Source organism: Schistocerca cancellata, chromosome 3 (assembly GCF_023864275.1).
Source record: "Schistocerca cancellata isolate TAMUIC-IGC-003103 chromosome 3, iqSchCanc2.1, whole genome shotgun sequence".
Taxonomy (NCBI): domain Eukaryota; kingdom Metazoa; phylum Arthropoda; class Insecta; order Orthoptera; family Acrididae; genus Schistocerca; species Schistocerca cancellata.
This window is the reverse complement of record NC_064628.1, coordinates 195,323,381-195,345,612: the sequence shown is the minus strand read 5'-3', so window position 1 is coordinate 195,345,612 and position 22,232 is coordinate 195,323,381. Positions and strand designations below refer to the sequence as shown.

The 22,232-nt window shown below is 43.3% G+C and overlaps 1 protein-coding gene across 1 annotated transcript in view; it reads right to left on the bottom strand.

The window, feature by feature from the left end:
- LOC126176209 (trypsin-1-like) overlaps nucleotides 1–22,232 on the bottom strand; it is an 83,656-nt gene that overhangs the window by 39,027 nt on the left and 22,397 nt on the right. The gene's annotated exons all lie outside the window — the stretch shown is intronic.

The window sequence follows — 22,232 nt, the reverse complement described above, 5'->3', positions numbered from 1 at the left end:
TGCTGTAATTAATCTACTATTGTCCTCACGATCCGTTTGTAACCGATACAGACGTGTTTGTGGTGCATTCCTAAAATCATCATTTAAATCGGTACTTCAAAATTAATAAGTATGGTTTCTTGGGGTACTTTTCGCCTATCTTCAAGATTCTCTCTGTTCACTTTCTTCATCATCTCTGTGAAACTCTACCACAGGTCAAACAAATCTGTCATAGGACGACTGAGAGAGAAAAATTCTGGTGTCTCTTATTGATACCACCTTATGGGCGTCAAAGCTGGAAATGGAATTACAGGTTTCGTCAGACTCCGAAAGCAGACATGCAGGATCTAGCGGACCCATTGGTGCATTCCTGCGGAGCCACGGCTCCAGGAGCGTCTTCTGCCGCCGCAATATATGATGGCCTTCAGCAACCACCCAGCCATTCGTACTTGAGGGCACTTTGCTACGTGACACTACGCAGACGCCGCCTAATCATAGCTCTGACACCATCGTTCATGCTCTAGTTGAGAGAGCCTCATCCATGTTGACACTTGAACTCTATCTCTTGCTGCAATATTCGTAATGACTCTTCGTTCACTTGGAGAAATACAAGTAAGTAAATCTTCTGTTTACTGTGTTACCTTGTTCGCTGGTCATTTCTGCCCATGTCCAGCTTTCCTACAGCAGCTGCCACACCACACCGTAACCCACCTCCCCATACCGGTGTGAGTAGAAGTCGTACACAACATTTGAAAACTTAAGCCTACCCCAATGGACCTCTAACTTCGAGAGGTTAAATTTTACTCTATCACACTATACTGAGTCATGTATTTGCTCACCAGTCTACAATTCGGACCTTTGTCCTCAGTTGTCAACCTGCGTGGTGTCCTCACATTGGAGAGTTCAGGTCGACGTTTAAACTGTTGAATCTTTCCTGAATTTTGCTGCAGCGAGTAATAAGCCACTTTATGCCTGCAAAAGAGATGAGTTACTGTTTTACCCAACCAGGCGTTCTCTATACATAAGGATACAGTTCAATATTCTACAGCAAGTTGAAGAGCAGCCACGATCGACACAGAGACCTTGATTGCTACGGATTATACATTTGGCGCATCCTGCTTCTCGGATTTTACCCGCCACTGAGAATCAACGCCGAAGCATGGCCTTAGTTGACCGTTTAAAGCTGGGCCGACCACGGCGTGCCAAACTTCACGCGGATTGAACGTGCGGGCCACGGGTGGTCCAAGGCTCTGCCTGTGTCGCCTTTACTCGTGTCTTCCCCGAAGAACTCGGTAGAGCACGACATTTCATTTAGTTATGCGGTGTGACTTTTTCGGTTGGCACAACTCTCTTCAGTTCGGCAGAATCGAGGTGTCAGCGCTGTTTACCCTTGGCTATTTCTTCGTTGTGAGAAAGACATTCACATGTTCAGAGAATGTTTGCACAAGAAGAGGCAGGGATGAGAATTCTCAACACATATTATGCTGTCACGAAAGTGACGGGTACTGAAAAGTTGCTAGGAAACGATATTACAACACCATACACAAAGAAATTAAAGATTTAGTTGACAACGGAAGAGCAAAGAATTACAGTGATCAGCAGATGGGATTCATTGTCCAGTAAATCTACAAGAACTTTGAGCTGAATTTGCAGGCATGCAGCTCATGAAGGTATTGGTGATATGAATACTAAATTTCCTGGTGTCATACGCATTATTTCACTGTCGGCTGCAGCTGTTTTCGATGGAACTGAATGAAGTGTATGGAGACTATATATTTACCGCAGAGTACGTTGTTTAAGTCAAGAAGCAAGACTGGAATGATTTTTCGATTTACTCGCCATTACTGAATTTATGAAGGAAAAAGGAGTGCAGTAAATAAACATAGAACATCCAGAATGGATCACAGACCTCGCGTTTTAAGTGGACTTGACTGCACATTGTAAAACGAAGAAGAATTTCTTTCAGTTTCGATGGGGATGCATTTAAAAGAAAACTGCATTTTAGAAGGCACATATTTTTACAAACACAGTGCAGTTCTCTAACGTCACCATCATTGAAGAAAAAGCGAGGTTTGAAGAATTCACTGTGGTCTTGAAAGAACTGCAACGATAATTTCCTAAACATTCTGAGGTCGCTGTCAATTCTATATCTGTTTACGATACCGTTTGCCATTTCAGTTGAAAGCGCTCCAGTGCATGTGCAGATGTAACTGACTGATGTGCAAGGTAATTCCATTTTAATAGCAAACCCTTTTTTACATTAAACCTGTCCAGGACTTCCTCATTTGCTTACTGCAGGTAGGGTTCCAATGTTTCCATAATGAGGATGCAAATGTGATACAATATTTCGAGTGACAATTGTGTGAAAGATCTTTTTTCGGTTATGAAACTAAATAAGTCCGTTTACAAAGCAGTCTGAATGCGAAAATCTGTGAAACTGTCTGAGTCTGTCCGTATGCCGACAGTTTGTACCAGTTAAAAATAATATTTTCTGCGCACCAAAAATAACTAAATAATGCTGAAAGTTTGTTTGCCTGTGATCTGTGTTATTGAGACATATGAAATATAAAACCAAGTCGTATGCGACTGCACTGTCACTTAAATATTCGCAGTTTCCCCTTCTAACCCCACTTCCCGCTCAGACAGCGTGGGTTGGTGATGGGGGAAAGGCGCCGCGAGGCTGAGCACTATGGCGCTCGTGCCAGGGCACAGCCCGCGAGTAGAAATCTGTGCCACCCCTAGCTTAAACCAGTCGAGATGGTGCGGTGACGAAGCACCGGACTTGCGTTGGCGAAGACACTGACACACACACCCGGCCGGCAGCCAAAATAATTTTTCCTTGGCTTCACTAAACTACTTAAGGAATATACCGGAATAGCTTTTTTGAAAAGAAGCAGCCGGTATTTTCCTCATCCTTCGCTAATTCCAGCTCTTGCTTAGTTTGCAATGACCGTGTCGTCGGTGTGACGTTAAGCCCAGTTTTCCTTCCTTCTTTCCGTGAGTTTACGCGTTGCAGCAAGATTCAGCGACCCATGAAGCATCTGAAGGACGTTTTTCGTCACTTACCACACTACCTGCTCGAGGCCGTTGGCCTAGGGAATGCTGTTGGCAAGTAGTTTTCATTTAATTCAACGGTAAGCTGAGGATCTCATGATTTTTCACCTGTCAGTGAAGAAGTCGTTAACTATCCGCCACTGTTCGCACACGACAGCGTCTCCACGAAGGCGACGAACTGCCTCGAGAAAAACTCAGCGTTACACGAATATAATTCAGTTATGTATGTAATTCAATTATTATATTAATCGATATTTATTTTCGATTATTACCTTTTAAGAGAGCGATTAAACTTGAATAGTCATGATTTCTTCTTCTTTTTTCGTCCTCCCCAAATTCTCTTCATACGTTGACTGTGCTTTCTCTTGCGTTCTTCCGATCATCTTTTTCCCGTCCTGTTCTCCGTGTGTCCTTGTTTAAGTGTGTGTTTCTTTATGGTGTTTCTAAATTGTTCTGTAGTGTTTATGTTCTTGTGTGATTCCCAGTTCTTTAATGTCTTATTCTGTTTCAGTGATCCACTTTGTCTTCTTTTTGCTCTTGTTTACTATCTCAAAGATTTGCTTTGTGAGCCTGGTTAAAATCAACGTGCTGATATGTCCATAAAAGTTCAGCCTTCCCTTTCTAATGATGTCTATTATTGCTTCTATGTCTTTGTAAATATATGTAGTTGGCCTCTTCATCCACATTCCTTCTCGAAACACTGGTCCACGTATTTTTCTCAGAATTTTTCTTTCCTGATTTTCAGTCTCTCTGATCTTCGTGTGAGCATGAATCACTGTAGTTTCTGCAGCATAATGTGCTTCTGGCAGGACTACTGCTTTGTAATACCTTAGTTTCGCATTGACAGAAATAGATTTCTTATTATAGTGATTCCAAGTGAGCTTATATGATTTTTGTAATCTGGAGATTCTGTCTTTATTGGTTATTGAGTTCAGTCCTGAGTGTTGGATTATATTTCTCACGTATCTGAAGTGGGCAACTAGTGCCACTTTCCCGTATTGAGTAGTAATGAGGAAATTATCTACAGGTTTGTTTTCCATGTACTGAATTTTCTCGGAGGAGATTTGTAGCCCAGTTTTCTGTGAGATTTCGTGTAGTTTCTCCAATGCAAATTTGGCTTCCTCTCTATTGGTCGTTAGAATTTCAAGAGACTTCACCCACATTCTCTACCTTTTTTAAATCCCAAGCTGAATTCCCTTTCTCATGTCCTCACAATTTTTGCAGAATCATGTTAAATAGTAAGGGGGACATTCCATCTCCTTGGCGAACACCAGTATGGATATGAAATGCTTCTGATGTTTCACCCATGAATTTAACATTTGAGGCTGTATCTGATGATGTCTGTTCAATGATTGACCTTGTTTTCCTGTCAATCCTGAGCTCCTCTAATATGTGGAATAATGTTTGTCTATGTATTCAATCGTAAACCTTTTTAAAGTCGAAAAAAGTTACCACCGTATTTCTACATCTTTTCGTTTGCAAAATTGTTTTTAAGTTCCATACCTGTTCGATGCAAGATAGACCTTTGCAAAACCCTGTTTGATACCCCCCTATTAATTGGTTCTCTGGTTTTTCTAGTCTGTTTAAAAGGGCCTTTGAAAGAATTTTGTATGTTACAGGGAACAGTGAAATTCCCCCTGTAATTATTTGGATCGGTTTTTGCACCTTTTTAGTGGAGAGGGAGAATTAATGTACATTTCCACTCTGGAGGTATTTGTTCAGTTTCGCAAAAGTTTGGTATAATTCTGTGGGTTGCTTGTGTGAGATTATAGTCATTTAATTGACATACTTCTGCTATGATTCCGTATTCGCCTGGAGACTTGTTGTTCTTCAAAGACTTGATTATTTCATTTAGCTCTTTAATTGATGGTAGATTTGAATCGGGATTGAATGTGGGTTTTTCGAAATCTAGTTGTTCTGTCGGAGGCTCGCAGTTGAGAAGTGAGTGAAAATATTTAACTAAAATTTGACAGTTCTTTATAGGGTTGGTTTCCAGTGATCCATCACGCCTGCGAAAGCACAGATTAGGTGGTTGATACTCTGGTAGGTTTTCTTTGAAAATTTTGTAAAAATTTCTGGTGTTGTTCTTGATAAATTTTTGTTCAATTTCTTTAAGCCGGCTTAAATTATATCTACGTTTTTCTCTTCGTATTTCCTTAGATGAACTCTTCTGTATTCTCAAAAATTCCTGCCATTTTTCTGTAGTTTTATTGCTACTGAAAGTTTTCTAAGCTTGTATTCTTTCTTCTGTTGCTTGATCGCATGGGCTGTTCCACCATCTCTGTTCTCTCTTTCTTGGGAGTTTGCTAAGTTTCATAGTGTTTTTCAGTACTTATGCAAGTTCCTTTCAGTTCGTTGCGTTTGATATATATAAGCGATTTTCCTTCTTCAGCAAGACAGAGATGGATGAAGTGGTATGCAAGGAAATCCATACTTTGTGTAACACAGCGCTGTTCTGGAGGCAGTTAACAAGTCCTTTTTCGCCGAATTGTCTTCCCAGACCAACAAAACGCCGATGAAATGACGATAAGAAAAATCAGCTACATATTGCAGACTTACTATGCAGCAACAGTTACCTGCTAACTGCATGATATCACTTTTCCCTCGCAGGAATTCCACACTGAACAGCGTACGACGGAGGTGTCCTCCACAGCTAATCACTGCAGATTATTTCCGTGAAACCTGCCTCACATAAACAATTTTCTGTCCTTTACATATTTATGTATGTATGTATCTAATCATATGTAATGAAAAACGTCACGCCAATTTGTTTGTCCCATATTTTATGTGATATCTGTACCGTATATATCTTAACATCTGTAATTTTCTTAACATGGATCCAAGAAATGAAGAAGAGCAGGTGAAATTAGGATGGTGAAGCGTAAAGACTGACGGGAGGCACATGTCGGTTTATTAGTGGGAAAGGACTTGCATTTTGGCAGGAATGAGTAATTGTTTGTGGTATTAGTCGTATGGTGTAAAATGGAACAGTGAGAGTAGTGGTACAGTGAAATCAATTCTTGAGTGCAGAGACGAACATGCGTGGATGTTCCACGGCACTTATTACGACACCATTTTGCAAGGAGTCACCAGATTATCGGAAGAGGCAACAATGTTTGAAATTATCAACATAGAAGACTCAAAAAACAAAAATATAAGCGAGAAGATTCAGGAGACAAGACGCAAGACTGAAATATATAGAAAAGATATGCACAGAAGACAAGCGACGAGCGAAGATTTCAACACATCATAAGAAGGGGGTCATACGTAGTTGTCATTACAAGAAAGCGTATATTTGTTATACCTGCATGGACTGTGTACGAAGGAGTCAATGGCATTATTTCACATAAGTTAATGAGTGACCCTAAAATTACAATGAAGATGTGGTTCCTGTTGTAAAAGAAGTTATCGGTCTTTTGTCTTTGCGAAAGAGACTGTGATTGCATTAACTGCTATTTACTGTGAATTTAAAGTGCACATTATTCATTATAATGTGTCCCTACACCACTCATATCCATCATTACGTGACTATCCATTGTTGTGCATTAAAAACGTTTTCGTAGATCATGCCAGCACATCCCATTCCAATATCTTTCCTAACGAGTTTTAAAGAGTTTATCAGTCAGACGGAGTTGTAGAGAAGCGCTTAGTGTTATTACCATTCCTGGTGCTAATTTGTTCATTTAGGAAATAGTATGTCCTCATCTTAGCAGCTTCCTGTGGACTGCAGAACATCTGACGCACTACAGCTCCTCCAGCCGTCATCTGCACAGCTGTTACATTTCAGGTGAGGCAAAGATGAATCGTATTGTACAGCTGTGGAGGCAGCCATTATTTCCGACCATCAGTAAATGTATACACTGAAACCGAATGTTACACAGCAGTCTTTATATATAGTTAACCATAAAAGAATGTTGACTTTCAGTTAGTTATTTCAAAATAATAATTACAAACCTAAATATTTAGCTATATTATTTTGTATTCAAACGGAGACTTATTCGCAGTCGAATATTTGGCTGAAGAGAAATTCTGATGATCTGAAGGATGGGCATCAAATCATTGGAAACTGTTTTCGGCATCTTTATAATTTAACTTATTGACAGCGAACTTCACAATGACATTCATGCCAAACAACATGAGATATATAGCATGTTTGGAGATTCCTGTTACAAACTTCTAGGACTTATAGAGGGGAGTGAGTACATACAATTTTGAATGGGAATCCATCTCCGGAAACGCACAGCTACCGTTCTATGACGGTTTCAGTTCAGATGTTTAACTCATCCACTTTTCCTTGAGGAACTGAATTAGGCGTGGCGCACTACAGTTATAAGTAACAATTCGAAAGGAAACATAACGAAACGTCCATTCATTACTTAAGCACTTTTGTTTGTATTAAGACTTAAACATTAAGTATTTACATAATTCCAAAACAAAAAAGAACCCAGCACACAGTGCGTACCACGGTTCAATCACGCGTCCGGCCATCCTGATTTTGGTTTTCCGTGATTTCCCTAAATCGCTCCAGGCAAATGCCGGGCTGGTTCCTTTGAAAGGGCACGGCCGCCTTTCTTCCCCATCCTTGCCTAATCCGATGAGACCGATGACCTCACTGTCTGGTCTGCTTCCCCAAACAACCCCCCAACACTGTGCGTTCAGGACGGTACTGATGCATTACAACAGCAGCTCGATGAGACGACCACCAACTTTCTTTCTGACCTTGTACCTACGAAGCACATTCTGGTACACACTCTCTATCCCACCTGGTGTCTCTTTAATTTCTAGTGCAGCGTTTAGAACTCTTGCCAGCAAATCTTTCTCTGTCTCTACACAAGTCTCGTAAATTAAACTTTGGGTAAAACCCTGCTAGATGTAGTCCATAGGTGTTAAATTCGGCGATCCCGACGGCCACTCAGTTGGACCACTTCGGCCTGTCCATCTTTCACCACATCGCCTGTTTCTCTGAACGGCAGGTGAGTAGTGAGGAGGGGCACCATCCTGATGAGACCACATTTGCTGACGGACACTCGGTGACGCAGTTTTCAAGAACAGATCCAATACGTTCTGCAGGAAGACCAAGTATGCAGGAAGGAGGTACGACTCAATCGCATGACCATCCAGAATATCTCGCCAAATGTTAATGCCAAACCGGTACTAAAATCCCTGAACATGCGTGACACGAGGGTTTTCGTGTGCCGAGACATGGTTGTTTCGCGAACTTACAACAAAGTCTATAGTGAAATTATATTCATCTGTGAACTGAACTCGATGTGGGAACGGAGGTGTATCGATACAGCGGTGTGTCGATGCAGCAGTGCAGGAAGCACGTTCAATAGGCAACACGTTGTAGAAAATCGGCTGGACCCGTAGCGACGATCCTTTTTAACTGGTAATGTTCCAGATGATATTAACACCCATTTCGCGTAAAATTGTTCGAGTACGCGTTGATGGGTTCTCATGAAGGAGATGCAGTACATCTCATTCAGATTCGGGCGTGCGGCGTTGCCGTGGAGCAGCGAAGTCCCCTCTCTCCTCACGATGAAGGTACCTGTTTCTCGGAGCCACCGCGTAACTTGGGCAAATTGTTTGTGCGATGGCATGCTACATTGCGGAAAACGTTCGTGACACAGCCGACTGGCAGCTATACCGTTTCCTCAAGCTTCACCGTGCGTAAGAAGCATGTCTGTGTATTCCAAAAACTTGTACCGATCCATTTTTACTCTGTCTGAGATGCACAGGCACTGAATAGGTTTCGCAGTAAGGCAGTCGTAAAGTGACATTAGGTGACCATATGATATAGTACACGTCATACTGCACACCAGTACAAGCAACTCTGAGACTTTCCTCTTTCCCTCAGCAGACGTGGACGCGCTATACTTCTGGATTGAAACCGTCGTAGAACGTAAACGGTACCTTTCCTGACATGGGTTCCTATTAAAAACATTATATACTCAATGCCCTCTACAAGTCATAGAAGTTAGTAACTGGCATTTCCGGACACCTTGTATTCATTCACACACAGCAGTAGTAACCTCCCAGTAGACATTTCACGTGATAGGTTCTATCTGCTCATAACTTTTGTATTTAGCTTGATCAACACATTAGATAAATTTATAAGAGGCTGAACATTCTTCATTTCACATTAAAAAGATCACTCTAACTACATCTCCATAAACAGCGGTTTAAACAAAGGAGAACGAAACTTATTTTTCAAATAATTGTACAAATATTATTGTGATGTTAAATTTGTGTCTGTTTTCTGAATGTGTGACTATGTTTATGCTTGTGTGGAATTAAGACATCTGTCACAAGCATGAGCAGAAGTGAGAGATGGCCAAGAACAGTTTAGCGAAAGCAATCTCTGTAGTACTGATCTATTCTGATGAAACGTTAGCAGCCATAATAGTAGCATTTCGGGCGTTGGTAATCAATAGTGACAGTTAGCATCCCATTGGGCACTCACTTATATCTATGTTCGTATCTATGTTCAGTATTTCAGTGTTATTTACGCAGGCAGTCAGGCATATAACCGTCGCAGCCAAGCAGCATGGAACACTGTTCAGGCTGTGTCCACAAGTAATTGTTATTATACATGATTTTAATCACATGTACATACAAACTTCTCCGTTTATTTAGACCAATTGTTACCTCTGAACATCTCCTCTTACAATATCTCCCCCACCGCCCTCCCTCTATCTCTTGCCTTTTCTGGGCATTTGTCATTTCCTCTCTGTTTCTATTTACAGTGGACACAGAAAATAACCTGATAACAACGACATAGCAGAGCAGGAGATGTCGAATAGAGCGAAATTTTCCAAATGACAGTACACAGGAAATGCTCTGTTGTGTAACAAGGGCCATAAAACTACACTCCTGGAAATTGAAATAAGAACACCGTGAATTCATTGTCCCAGGAAGGGGAAACTTTATTGACACATTCCTGGGGTCAGATACATCACATGATCACACTGACAGAACCACAGGCACATAGACACAGGCAACAGAGCATGCACAATGTCGGCACTAGTACAGTGTATATCCACCTTTCGCAGCAATGCAGGCTGCTATTCTCCCACGGAGGCGATCGTAGAGATGCTGGATGCAGTCCTGTGGAACGGCTTGCCATGCCATTTCCACCTGGCGCCTCAGTTGGACCAGCGTTCGTGCTGGACGTGCAGACCGCGTGAGACGACGCTTCATCCAGTCCCAAACATGCTCAATGGGGGACAGATCCGGAGATCTTGCTGGCCAGGGTAGTTGACTTACACCTTCTAGAGCACGTTGGGTGGCACGGGATACATGCGGACGTGCATTGTCCTGTTGGAACAGCAAGTTCCCTTGCCGGTCTAGGAATGGTAGAACGATGGGTTCGATGACAGTTTGGATGTACCGTGCACTATTCAGTGTCCCCTCGACGATCACCAGTGGTGTACGGCCAGTGTAGGAGATCGCTCCCCACACCATGATTCCGGGTGTTGGCCCTGTGTGCCTCGGTCGTATGCAGTCCTGATTGTGGCGCTCACCTGCACGGCGCCAAACACGCATACGACCATCATTGGCACCAAGGCAGAAGCGACTCTCATCCCTGAAGACGACACGTCTCCATTCGTCCCTCCATTCACGCCTGTCGCCACACCACTGGAGGCGGGCTGCACGATGTTGGGGCGTGAGCGGAAGACGGGCTAACGGTGTGCGGGACCGTAGCCCAGCTTCATGGAGACGGTTGCGAATGGTCTTCGCCGATACCCCAGGAGCAACAGTGTCCCTAATTTGCTGGGAAGTGGCGGTGCGGTCCTCTACGGCACTGCGTAGGATCCTACGGTCTTGGCGTGCATCCGTGCGTCGCTGCGGTCCGGTCCCAGGTCGACGGGCACGTGCACCTTCCGCCGACCACTGGCGACAACATCGATGTACTGTGGAGACCACACGCCCCACGTGTTGAGCAATTCGGTGGTACGTCCACCCGGCCTCCCGCATGCCCACTATACGCCCTCGCTCAAAGTCCGTCAACTGCACATACGGTTCACGTCCACGCTGTCGCGGCATGCTACCAGTGTTAAAGACTGCGATGGAGCTCCGTATGCCACGGCAAACTGGCTGACACTGACGGCGGCGGTGCACAAATGCTGCGCAGCTAGCGCCATTCGACGGCCAACACCGCGGTTCCTGGTGTGTCCGCTGTGCCGTGCGTGTGATCATTGCTTGTACAGCCGTCTCGCAGTGTCCGGAGCAAGTATGGTGGGTCTGGCACACCGGTGTCAATGTGTTCTTTTTTCCATTTCCAGGAGTGTACATCCAATCTTCGACAAGCACGCTAAGATGTCCACATTTAAACTAACTCGGCCAGTTAATATCTGATATAATAAACAATTCAGATACCAATTAAACTGGCTGAAGGTTTTGGTTCCACCATAACAGTCAAAATTAGGCAACATTAAGATCCCTAGCCATAGCTTGCTACCATAGTCTCGATTTATGCGTGACGTCTACTAGGTAAATCAACATCGCTAAAAGTACCATAATACTCTTAATATGTAAGCTGCATTGCAGAAACGACAGTCCAGTAACATAGCCGGCCTGTTTTACTTTTAAAGTGCCATGTTATTAATTATTAAATTTAACAGTTACACGCTACAATTTTTACTAATGTAAAGAGAGAGCGAATGAACTCTTATTCTAACAAGTAGAGTAGATCATTTAACTACGTAAGAGATGAAAAGTAAAGACTCATTTATCTCAAATCCCATGTGTTCAAGAAATTCTCGAAATTCCTGCCTCCAACCGCTACAAAACTGACATTGTCGAAGAAATGACTACTGCACCGTTTAGAAAGTTCTTGACACATTGCGAACGACTGTCATAGCTTGTAAAGTTCTTGCTAGCAGCTTTCCACGAGTCTTCACTTACGAGAGCACTCCACTGATTGACTGACGTTTTGCAGCTGTATCTTGACAACGGTGCATTTCTGTCCTATTATTATTATTTGGTAAATTTTGTTCAGTTCAACTCCTCTTATTCTGCTCTCTCTTTGGTTTGTTCTTATTTTCTCCCTTTACATCTGTCTCAGTCCAAATTCATCTCCATTTCTGTTTCTCCTTTCTCTCTCTTTGTCTCCTCTCTCTCTCTCTCTCTCTCCTTCTCAGTCTTAGTTTCCTTCACAAAATCTCTACCCCTAACTTCATCATTCTTGGTCTGCACAATTCCTAAGCAGTCTGTTATTGCGGGATTCCATTTACTTGAAAATAAATGCAGTGACAGATAGCTTAGGCGCGTAAATGACGTCAGAATTAAGGACAGGAACACATTTGCTCGTGATTTAGTAATTAAACCATGTATACCACAGAATAAATAAAATTGTCTTCATGTAACCACAAAATATCTAATCTAGATTATGAATTACTAATGTTTGAGTCGTGGGGCACAGAAGAATGGCCACAGTTAGGTGCACGGATAAAATATGAATGAGAAGGTTTTCCCCCATTTCGGCGAAGTAAGGAACTAATGGAAAACACTGACAACAGAAATGAACAGGATGATCGGACAAACGTTACGACATCGGGGAATAACTTACATGTTACTAGTGGCAGCTACGGAGTGTGACAACTGTAGTACAAGGCAGAGATTGGAATACATCAAAAAAATAATAGAGGGTGTTGGATGGCAGTGTTATTGTGAGATGAAGAAATTATCACAAGATTGGAATTCAAGGAGGGCCACACCAGACCAGTGAGAAGACTGAAAAAAACCCATTTCGGACTGAGGAGAGTTTCACATAGAGTTTTGAAAAATTGTTGCTACTTAATAAGTAGCGATCTTAGTGATATATACAATGAATCACTTCACGTGGAAGTTATCCAGAAAGGCTAAAATAGCAGTTGTTAAACCGCTTCATAAAAAAAGGTAGCGAGACAGACTTATGCAGTTATCATTCAGTTTCCTTACTAACATCTTTTTCATAAGTATTCGAGAAAGTAATGTACTCAAGAATAGTCGAACCCTTAAGTGGAAACACCTTACTTAGCATTTCACAGTTTGGGTTCAAGAAGGGTTGCTCAACTGAGAATGCTACTTATACATGCACTCGTCTATCAGTACAAGGCTTAAATAATAATACTCGTATCTCACCAGTTGGCATATTTTGTGATGTTTCCAAGGAGTCTGATTATATAGATCGCGTTAGTCTCTTAGAGAAACTCATGTTTTATGGAACTGGTGGCGTTAGACATAACTTGTTTGAATCATATTTTCAATGAGAACGCAAAAGAACGTGCTGAATAATTCAGACAATGTCGGGAAAGTTGAAAATTTTTGTGACTGGGAAAAAATCATAAATGGAGTCCCTATCCTATTCTTTATAAGTGTGAATGACCTTCCACTTAACAGTCAACAAGCCAAATTGCTACTTTTGCAGACAATACTAGTGTTATAAAAAATCACACGAGAGGGAAAGCTAAATGATATCTTCCAAAGCATTATTAAGTTATTCCCTGAAAACAGAATCTCCCTAAATTTTGAAAAAGCGTGCTACGTTCATTTATGTACAACAAATAGTGTCAAACCAACAATTGTTGTAGCACATAAGTAGGAGTCAGTAAATCGGGCAGAACGCTTCAAATTTTTGGGTGTACATATTGATGAAAACTTGAGCTGGAACAAGGATGTTACTGAGCTTCTAAAAAAACTAAGTTCAGGTACTTTTGCTATCCGCATACTTGATTATCTTGGAAACGAACATATCAGCTTCCTGACATATTTTGCAGACTTGCATCCTATGATGTCTTACGGAATAATTTTAATCACTTTTCATCGCTTAGAAAGAAGCTACCGATTGCACGGATGTCATGTAGGTACATTAAATCTTCAGTGAAGTAGGTATTTTAAATGCGCCGTCACAATACACAATTTCGCTAACGAAATTCCTTATAATGAAAGTACATACCTACAACATTTTTACGCATTGTTAAGACTGTTAGTGGGTGAGAGAGGAATTCAGACTGTAGCAATCAAATTTTTGATCACTAGCCCAATAACATAAAATGTCTGATTGGTAGCGAAGCAAAATTTTAAATCTAATATGACATCATTTCTCCTGAACAACTCCTTCCATTCCACTGGCGAATTTTTAGTTAAAAACTGGTAACCAGTACAAAACAAAAAAAAAAGAATTTTTGAAGTTCACTTTCATGAATACAAATAAAATGATAATGTGTTCATTAATGTTAACACTCTTCAATATACAGGGTGAGTCACCTAACGTTACCGCTGGATATATTTCGTAAACCACATCAAATACTGACGAACCGATTCCACAGACCGAACGTGAGGAGAGGGGCTAGTGTAATTGTTTATCACAAACCATACAAAAATGCACGGAAGTATGTTTTTTAACACAAACCTCCGTTTTTAAATGGAACCACGTTAGTTTTGTTAGCACATATGAACATATAAACAAATACGTAGTCAGTGCTGTTTGTTGCCTTGTAAAATGTTAATTACATCCGGAGATATTGTAAGATAAAGTTGACGCTTGAGTACCACTCCTCCGCTGTTCGATCGTGTGTATCGGAGAGCACCGAATTACGTAGGGATCCAAAGGGAACGGTGATGGACCTTAGGTACAGAAGAGACTGGAACAGCTCATTACGTCCACATGCTAACATCTTTTTATTGGTCTTTTTCACTGACGCACGTGTACACTACCATCTACATCTACATCCACATCTACATCCATACTCCGCAAGCCACCTGACGGTGTGTGGCGGAGGGTAACTTGAGTACCTCTATCGGTTCTCCCTTCTATTCCAGTCTCGTACTGTTCGTGGAAAGAAGGATTGTCGGTATGCCTCTGTGTGGGCTATAATCTCTCTGATTTTATCCTCATGGTCTCTTCGCGAGATATACGTAGGAGGGAGCAATATACTGCTTGACTCTTCGGTGAAGGTATGTTCTCGAAACTTTAACAAAAGCCCGTACCGAGCTACTGAGCGTCTCTCCTGCAGAGTCTTCCACTGGAGTTTATCTATCATCTCCGTAACGCTTTCGCGATTACTAAATGATCCTGTAACGAAGCGCGCTGCTCTCCGTTGGATCTTCTCTATATCTTCTATCAACCCTATCTGGTACGGATCGCACACTGCTGAGCAGTATTCAAGCAGTGGGCGAACAAGCGTACTGTAACCTACTTCCTTTGTTTTCGGATTGCATTTCCTTAGGATTCTTCCAATGAATCTCAGTCTGGCATTTGCTTTACCGACGATCAACATTATATGATCATTCTATTTTAAATCACTCCTAATGCGTACTCCCAGATAATTTATGGTATTAACTGCTTCCAGTTGCTGACCTGCTATTTTGTAGGTAAATGATAAAGGATCTATCTTTCTGTGTATTCGCAGCACCTTACACTTGTCTACATTGAGATTCAATTGCCATTCCCTGCACCATGCGTCAATTCGCTGCAGATCCTCCTGCATTTCAGTACAATTTTCCATTGTTACAACCTCTCGATACACCACAGCATCATCTGCAAAAAGCCTCAGTGAACTTCCGATGTCATCCACCAGGTCATTTATGTATATTGTGAATAGCAACGGTCCTATGACACTCCCCTACGGCACACCTGAAATCACTCTTACTTCGGAAGACTTCTCTCCATTGAGAATAACATGCTGCGTCCTGTAATCTAGGAACTCCTCAATCCAATCACACAACTGGTCTGATAGTCCATATGCTCTTACTTCGTTTATTAAACGACTGTGGGGAACTGTATCGAACGCCTTGCGGAAGTCAAGAAACACGGCATCTACCTGGGAACCCGTGTCTATGGTCCTCTGAGTCTCGTGGACGAATAGCGCGAGCTGAGTTTCACATGACCGTCTTTTTCGAAACCCATGCTGATTCCTACAGAGTAGATTTCTAGTCTCCAGAAAAGTCATTATACTCGAACACAATACGTGTTCCAAAATTCTACAACTGATCGACGTTGGATATATAGGTCTATAGTTCTATACATCTGTTCGACGTCCCTTCTTGAAAACGGGGATGACCTGTGCCCTTTTCCAATCCTTTGGAACGCTACGCTCTTCTAGAGACCTACGGTACACCGCTGCAAGAAGGGGGGCAAGTTCCTTCGCGTACTCTGTGTAAAATCGAACTGGTATCCCATCAGGTCCAGAGGCCTTTCCTCTTTTGAGCGATTTTAATTGTTTCTCTATCTCTCTGTCGTCTATTTCGATATCTACCATTTTGTCATCTGTGCGACAATCTAGAGAAGGAACTACACTGCAGTCTTCCTCTGTGAAACAACTTTGGAAAAAGACATTTAGTATTTCGGCCTTTAGTCTGTCATCCTTTGTTTCAGTACCATTTTGGTCACAGAGTGTCTGGACATTTTGTATTGATCCACCTACCGCTTTGACATAAGACCAAAATTTCTTAGGATTTTCTCCCAAGCCAGTACATAGAACTTTACTTTCGAATTCATTGCACGCCTCTGGCATAGCCCTCCTCACACTACATTTCGCGTCGCGTAATTTTTGTCTGTCTTCAAGGCTTTGGCTATGTTTATGTTTGCTGTGAAGTTCCCTTTGCTTCCGCAGCAGTTTTCTAACTCGGTTGTTGTACCACGGCGGCTCTTTTCCATCTCTTACGATCTTGTTTGGCACATACTCATCTAACGCATAATGTACGATGGTTTTGAACTTTGTCCATCGATCCTCAACACTATCTGTACTTGAGACAAAAATTTTTTGTTGAGCCAACAGGTACTCTGAAATCTGGTTTTTGTCACTTTTTCTAAACAGAAAAATCTTCCTACCCTTTTTAATATTTCTATTTACGGCTGAAATCATCGATGCCGTAACCGCTTTATGATCGCTGATTCCCAGTTCTGCGTTAACTTTTTCAAATAGTTCGGGTCTGTTTGTCACCAGAAGGTCTAATATGTTATCGCCACGAGTCGGTTCTTTGTTTAACTGCTCAAGGTAGTTTTCAGATAAACCACTTAAAAAAATTTCACTCGATTCTTTGTCCCTGCCACCCTTTATGAACGTTTGAGTCTCCCAGCCTATATACGGCAAATTAAAATCTCCACCCAGAACTATAATATGGTGGGGAAATCTACTGGAAAAATATTTTCCAAATTATCCTTCAGGTGCTCAGCCACAACAGCTGCTGAGCCAGGGGGCCTATAGAGACATCCAATTACCATGTCTGAGCCTGCTTTAACCGTGACCTTCACCCAAATCATTTCACGTTTCGGATCTCCGTCAATTTCCTTCGATACTATTGCACTTCTTATCGCTATAAACACGCCTCCCCCTTCACTGTCCAGCCTGCCTCTACGGTATACATTCCAATCTGAGTTTAGGATTTCATTACTGTTTACGTCTAGTTTCAGCCAACTTTCTGTCCCTAGTACTATATGGGCGTTGTGACCGTTTATTAATGAGAGCAGTTCTGGGACCTTTCTATAGACGCTCCTGCAGTTTACTATTAGCACATTAATATTGATATTCCCTGTTGCATTTTGCCTACTCCTACCTTGCCGCGTCTCAGGAGGCGTCTTGTCGGGCCTGGAGGGAATTCTCTAACCTAAAAAACCCCCATGTGCACTCCACACGTACTCCGCTACCCTTGTAGCCGCTTCCGGCGTGTAGTGCACGCCTGACCTATTCAGGGGGACCCTACATTTCTCCACCCGATAGCGGAGGTCGAGAAATTTGCACCCCAGATCTCCGCAGAATCGTCTGAGCCTCTGGTTTAAGCCTTCCACTCGGCTCCAAACCAGAGGACCGCGATCGGTTCTGGCAACGATACTACAAATAGTTAGCTCTGATTCCACCCCGCGAGCGAGGCTTTCCGCCTTCACTAATTCCGCTAACCGCCTGTACGAACTGAGGATGACCTCTGAACCCAGACGGCACCATGAGGGGTGAGGTAAACGTACACACGTGGTTTCCGTTTTCAATTACGATGACGACCGTGTTTACGAGTATGGCTATAGCGGACTGTTGTGATTTGGTCTAGCTGTCGCAGTGTCCGCATGTAGCGCCTGCTGCTATTGTTATTCTGCATTCGTCTCCGCAGGCAGACCAACTGTAATACACCGTGTTACCAGACGTCTGTGATAGTGTAGTGTTGTAGGAACTGTGACCATGAGTATTCGAACTCTGAAAAGGCGCAAATGATACTCATCTATGGCGAGCGTCGACGAAATGCAGCTGAAGCCTGCAGGGAGTATGCAGAACGGTACCAGGACAGAGAGCATCCAATGTGCCGCACATTGCAAAACATCTACCGCCAACTGTATGCGACAGGTGTGGTCGTAGCACGCAAACGGGTTCGTAACAGGCCAGTCACAGGAGAAGCGGGTGCAGTTGGTGTGTTAGCTGCTGTTGCCATGAACCCACACATGAGTATTGGGACATTGCGAGAGCCGGTGGACTGAGTCAAAGTAGTGTCATGCGCATACTGCATCGTCACAGCTTTCACCCGTTTCATGTCTCGCTACATCAGCAATTACATGGTGATGACTTTAATCATCGAGTGCAATTCTGTCAATGGGCATTAACAGAGAATGCGTTGCAGTTCTACCTGTTTACCGATGAAGCGGGTTTCACAAACCACGGGGCAGTGAATCTACGGAAGATGCATTACTTGTCCGTGGACAATCCTCGCTGGCTCAGACAGGTAGAGCGACAGCGACCGTCGACTGTAAATGTATGGTGCGGAATCATTGGCGACCACCTCATTGGTCCTCACTTCACTGCAGGGGCCCAAACAGCTGCAACATACACCGCGTTTCTACAGAATGATCTGCCAACGTTGCACGAAAATGTCCCACTGGAAACGCGTCCCATCAGCATGAGGTGCACTTGCACATTCCGCAATTAACACTAGGCTGACCGTTGGCAGGATGTTCGACGGGCGTTTCATAGGACGTGGAGGACGCATAAATTGCCAGCCCGTTCTCCTGATCTTACACCTCTGGACTTCTTTCAGTGGGGTACATTAAAGGAGAATGTGTACCGTGATGTGCCTACAACCCCAGAGGATATGAAACAACGTATTGTGGCAGCCTGCGGCGACATTACACCAGATGTACTGCGTCGTGTACGACATTCATTACGCCAGAGATTGCAATTGTGTGCAGCAAATGATGGCCACCACATTGAACATCTATTGGCCTGACATGTCGGGACACACTCTATTCCACTCCGTAATTGAAAACGGAAACCACGTGTGTACGTGTACCTCACCCCTCATGGTAATGTACATGTGGGTCAGTGAAAAAGACCAATAAAAAGGTATTAGCATGTGGACGTAATGTGCTGTTCCAGTCTCTTCTGTACCTAACGTCCATCACCGTTCCCTTTGGATCCCTACGTAATTCGGTGCTCTCCGATACACACGATCGAACAGCGAAGGAGAGGTACTCAAGCGTCAACTTTAGGTTACAATATCTCCGGATGTAATTAATATTTTACAATGCAACAAACGGCACTGAATACGTATTTGTTTATATGTTCAGACGTGCTAACAAAACTAACGGGGTTCCATTTTTAAAAAAAAACGTAGGTTTGTGTTAAAAAACATACTTCCGTGCATTTTTGTATGGTTTGTATTAACCAATTACACTAGCCCCTCTCCTCACGTTCGGTCTGTGGAATCGATTCGTCAGTATTTGACGTGGTTTACGAAATACATCCAGCGGTAATGTTAGGTGACTCACCCTGTATAATCGTTCAAATGATCTATGGAACATGTAACTGACTAAGTGCCAGAACCAAAAAATATGAAGAGTTGATAACAATCCCTCGTGTAAGCTGTACTGACGGAAAAACATCGCAACATCAAATAGGAATTAATGTGAAATAACGAAATTTTAAGGAAAACTTTCACGCAGGTAAAATATTTAAATCATTAAGATTGCAAGATCACAGGTTAATGTCCGAGCGAGATAAGCCATTACAAGTGTGAAATGTTGGTACATTAACAACCCTTGTTACCACCAGAATGTTGAATGCAAGCATGCAAACGTGCATGCACTGTTTTGTTCAGATGCACGCCATTTAGTGGGATGGAGTTCCATGCCTGTTGCACTTGGTCAGTCAATACAGTTTGTTAATGACGCTGGAGTTTTTGTACGATGATGTCCACGAGGCAGATCCGGTGACCAAGCAGGCCAAACCAACATACCGACACTCCGTAGAACGTGTTTCGTTACAACAGCGATATCTGACCGAGCGTTATCCTGTTGGAAACACCCCTGAAACGCTGGCAGCACAGCAGGTCGAAACACCAGTCTTAAGTACTAATTTGCAGTCACGTTGCGGGGGATAATCGCAAGAGTGCTTCTGTTGTCATACGTAATCACACCCCAGACCATACTTCCACGTGTAGGTCCAGTACGTATAATACGCAAACACGCAGGTTGCAGGCCCTCGGCTGGACTTCTAACCAACACAAGGCCATTACTTGCACCTACGAAGAACTAGCTTTTGTCAGAAAACGCAACTGACGTCCACTCTGTCCTCCAGTTAACTCTGTCCGTAGCTCGTGGTCTCGCGGCTGCGTTCTCGCTTTCCGATCACGGGGTCCCGGGTTCGATTCTCGGTGGGATCATGGATTTTCAGCTGCCTCGAGATGACTGGGTGTTTGTGTTGTCCTGATATCTTCATCATCATTCATGAAAGTGGCGAGTTTGGACTGGGCAAAGTTTGGGAATTTGTACGGGCGCTGGCAACCGCACAAACCAAACATCATCATCATCATCCAATTACCTCTCGCTTGACTCCACTGAAGTCGCTAATAGCGGTTGTTTAGGATCATTGGAGTGCACTCTAAACGGCGTCTGGCTCGGGGCTGTCCTAGAAGTAAACATTTTGCAACAGTTCGTTGTGTCACTGTGGTGCAACTTCTGCTCAGACTGCTGCAGCAGATGCGGTGTGATGCGACAGAGGAATACGCCGAACACAATGGTCTTCCTTTGCGATAATGCCACGCGGCCGATCGAAGACCGGTCTTTTTGCGACCGTACATTCTCGTAACCACCGCTGATAGCAGTCATGTACAGTGAGTACATTCCCGCCAAGCCTTTTTGAAATACCTCAGAAGGAGCACCTAGCTTGTCATAGCGTTATTAAACGACCTCGTTAATATCGAGTGAGGTATTGATAATGGTGTCTTTGTCGCCTTGAAGACATTCGTGACTAGCGTCAACTCAAGTCCAGCAGCAAGCCCTGTCTCAAAGATAACTTGGCTCTGAGCACAATGGGACGTAACTTCTAAGGTCATCAGTCCCCTAGAACGTAGAACTACTTAAACCTAACCAACCTAAGGACATCACACACATCCACTCCCGAGGCAGGATTCGACCCTGCGGCCGTGGCGGTCACGTGGTTCCAGACTGTAGCGCCTAGAACCGCACGGCCACCCCGGCCGTCTCTCAAAGATAACTAACGCTGACGATGGTTATAGCGTTATTTAAAGTGAACCTGATCTGCAAGCTCAAAGTGGCGCTACTAGCGCAAATGTCGTGCGATTGGCGCAAAATAGGAAGTGACAAGTTTCAGATGAAGAAACACATCTACCAACTTTCGTTTATATCGCACAACTCATTGTTGGTGTTGCGACTTTTTCCCGTCTGTTTATACATCTACATCTACATTTATACTCCGCAAGCCACACAACGGTGTTTGGCGGAGGGTACTTTACGTGCCACTGTCATTACCTCCCTTTTCTGTTCCAGTCGCGTATGGTTCGCGGGAAGAACGACTGTCTGAAAGCCTCCGTGCGCGCTCGAATCTCTCTAATTTTACATTCGTGATCTCCTCGGGAGGTATAAGTAGGGGGAAGCAATATATTCGATACCTCATCCAGAAACGCACCCTCTCTAAACCTGGACAGCAAGCTACACCGCGATGCAGAGCGTCTCTCTTGCAGAGTCTGCCAGTTGAGTTAGCTAAACATCTCCGTAACGCTATCACGGTTCCAAATAACCCTGTGGTGAAACGCGCCGTTCTTCTTCGGATCTTCTCTATCTCCTCCGTCAACCCGATCTGGTACGGACTCCACACTGATGAGCAATACTCAAGCATAGGTCGAACGAGTGTTTTGTAAGCCACCTCCTTTGTTGATGGACTACATTTTCTAAGGACTTTCGCAATGAATCTCAACCTGGTACCCGCCTTACCCAC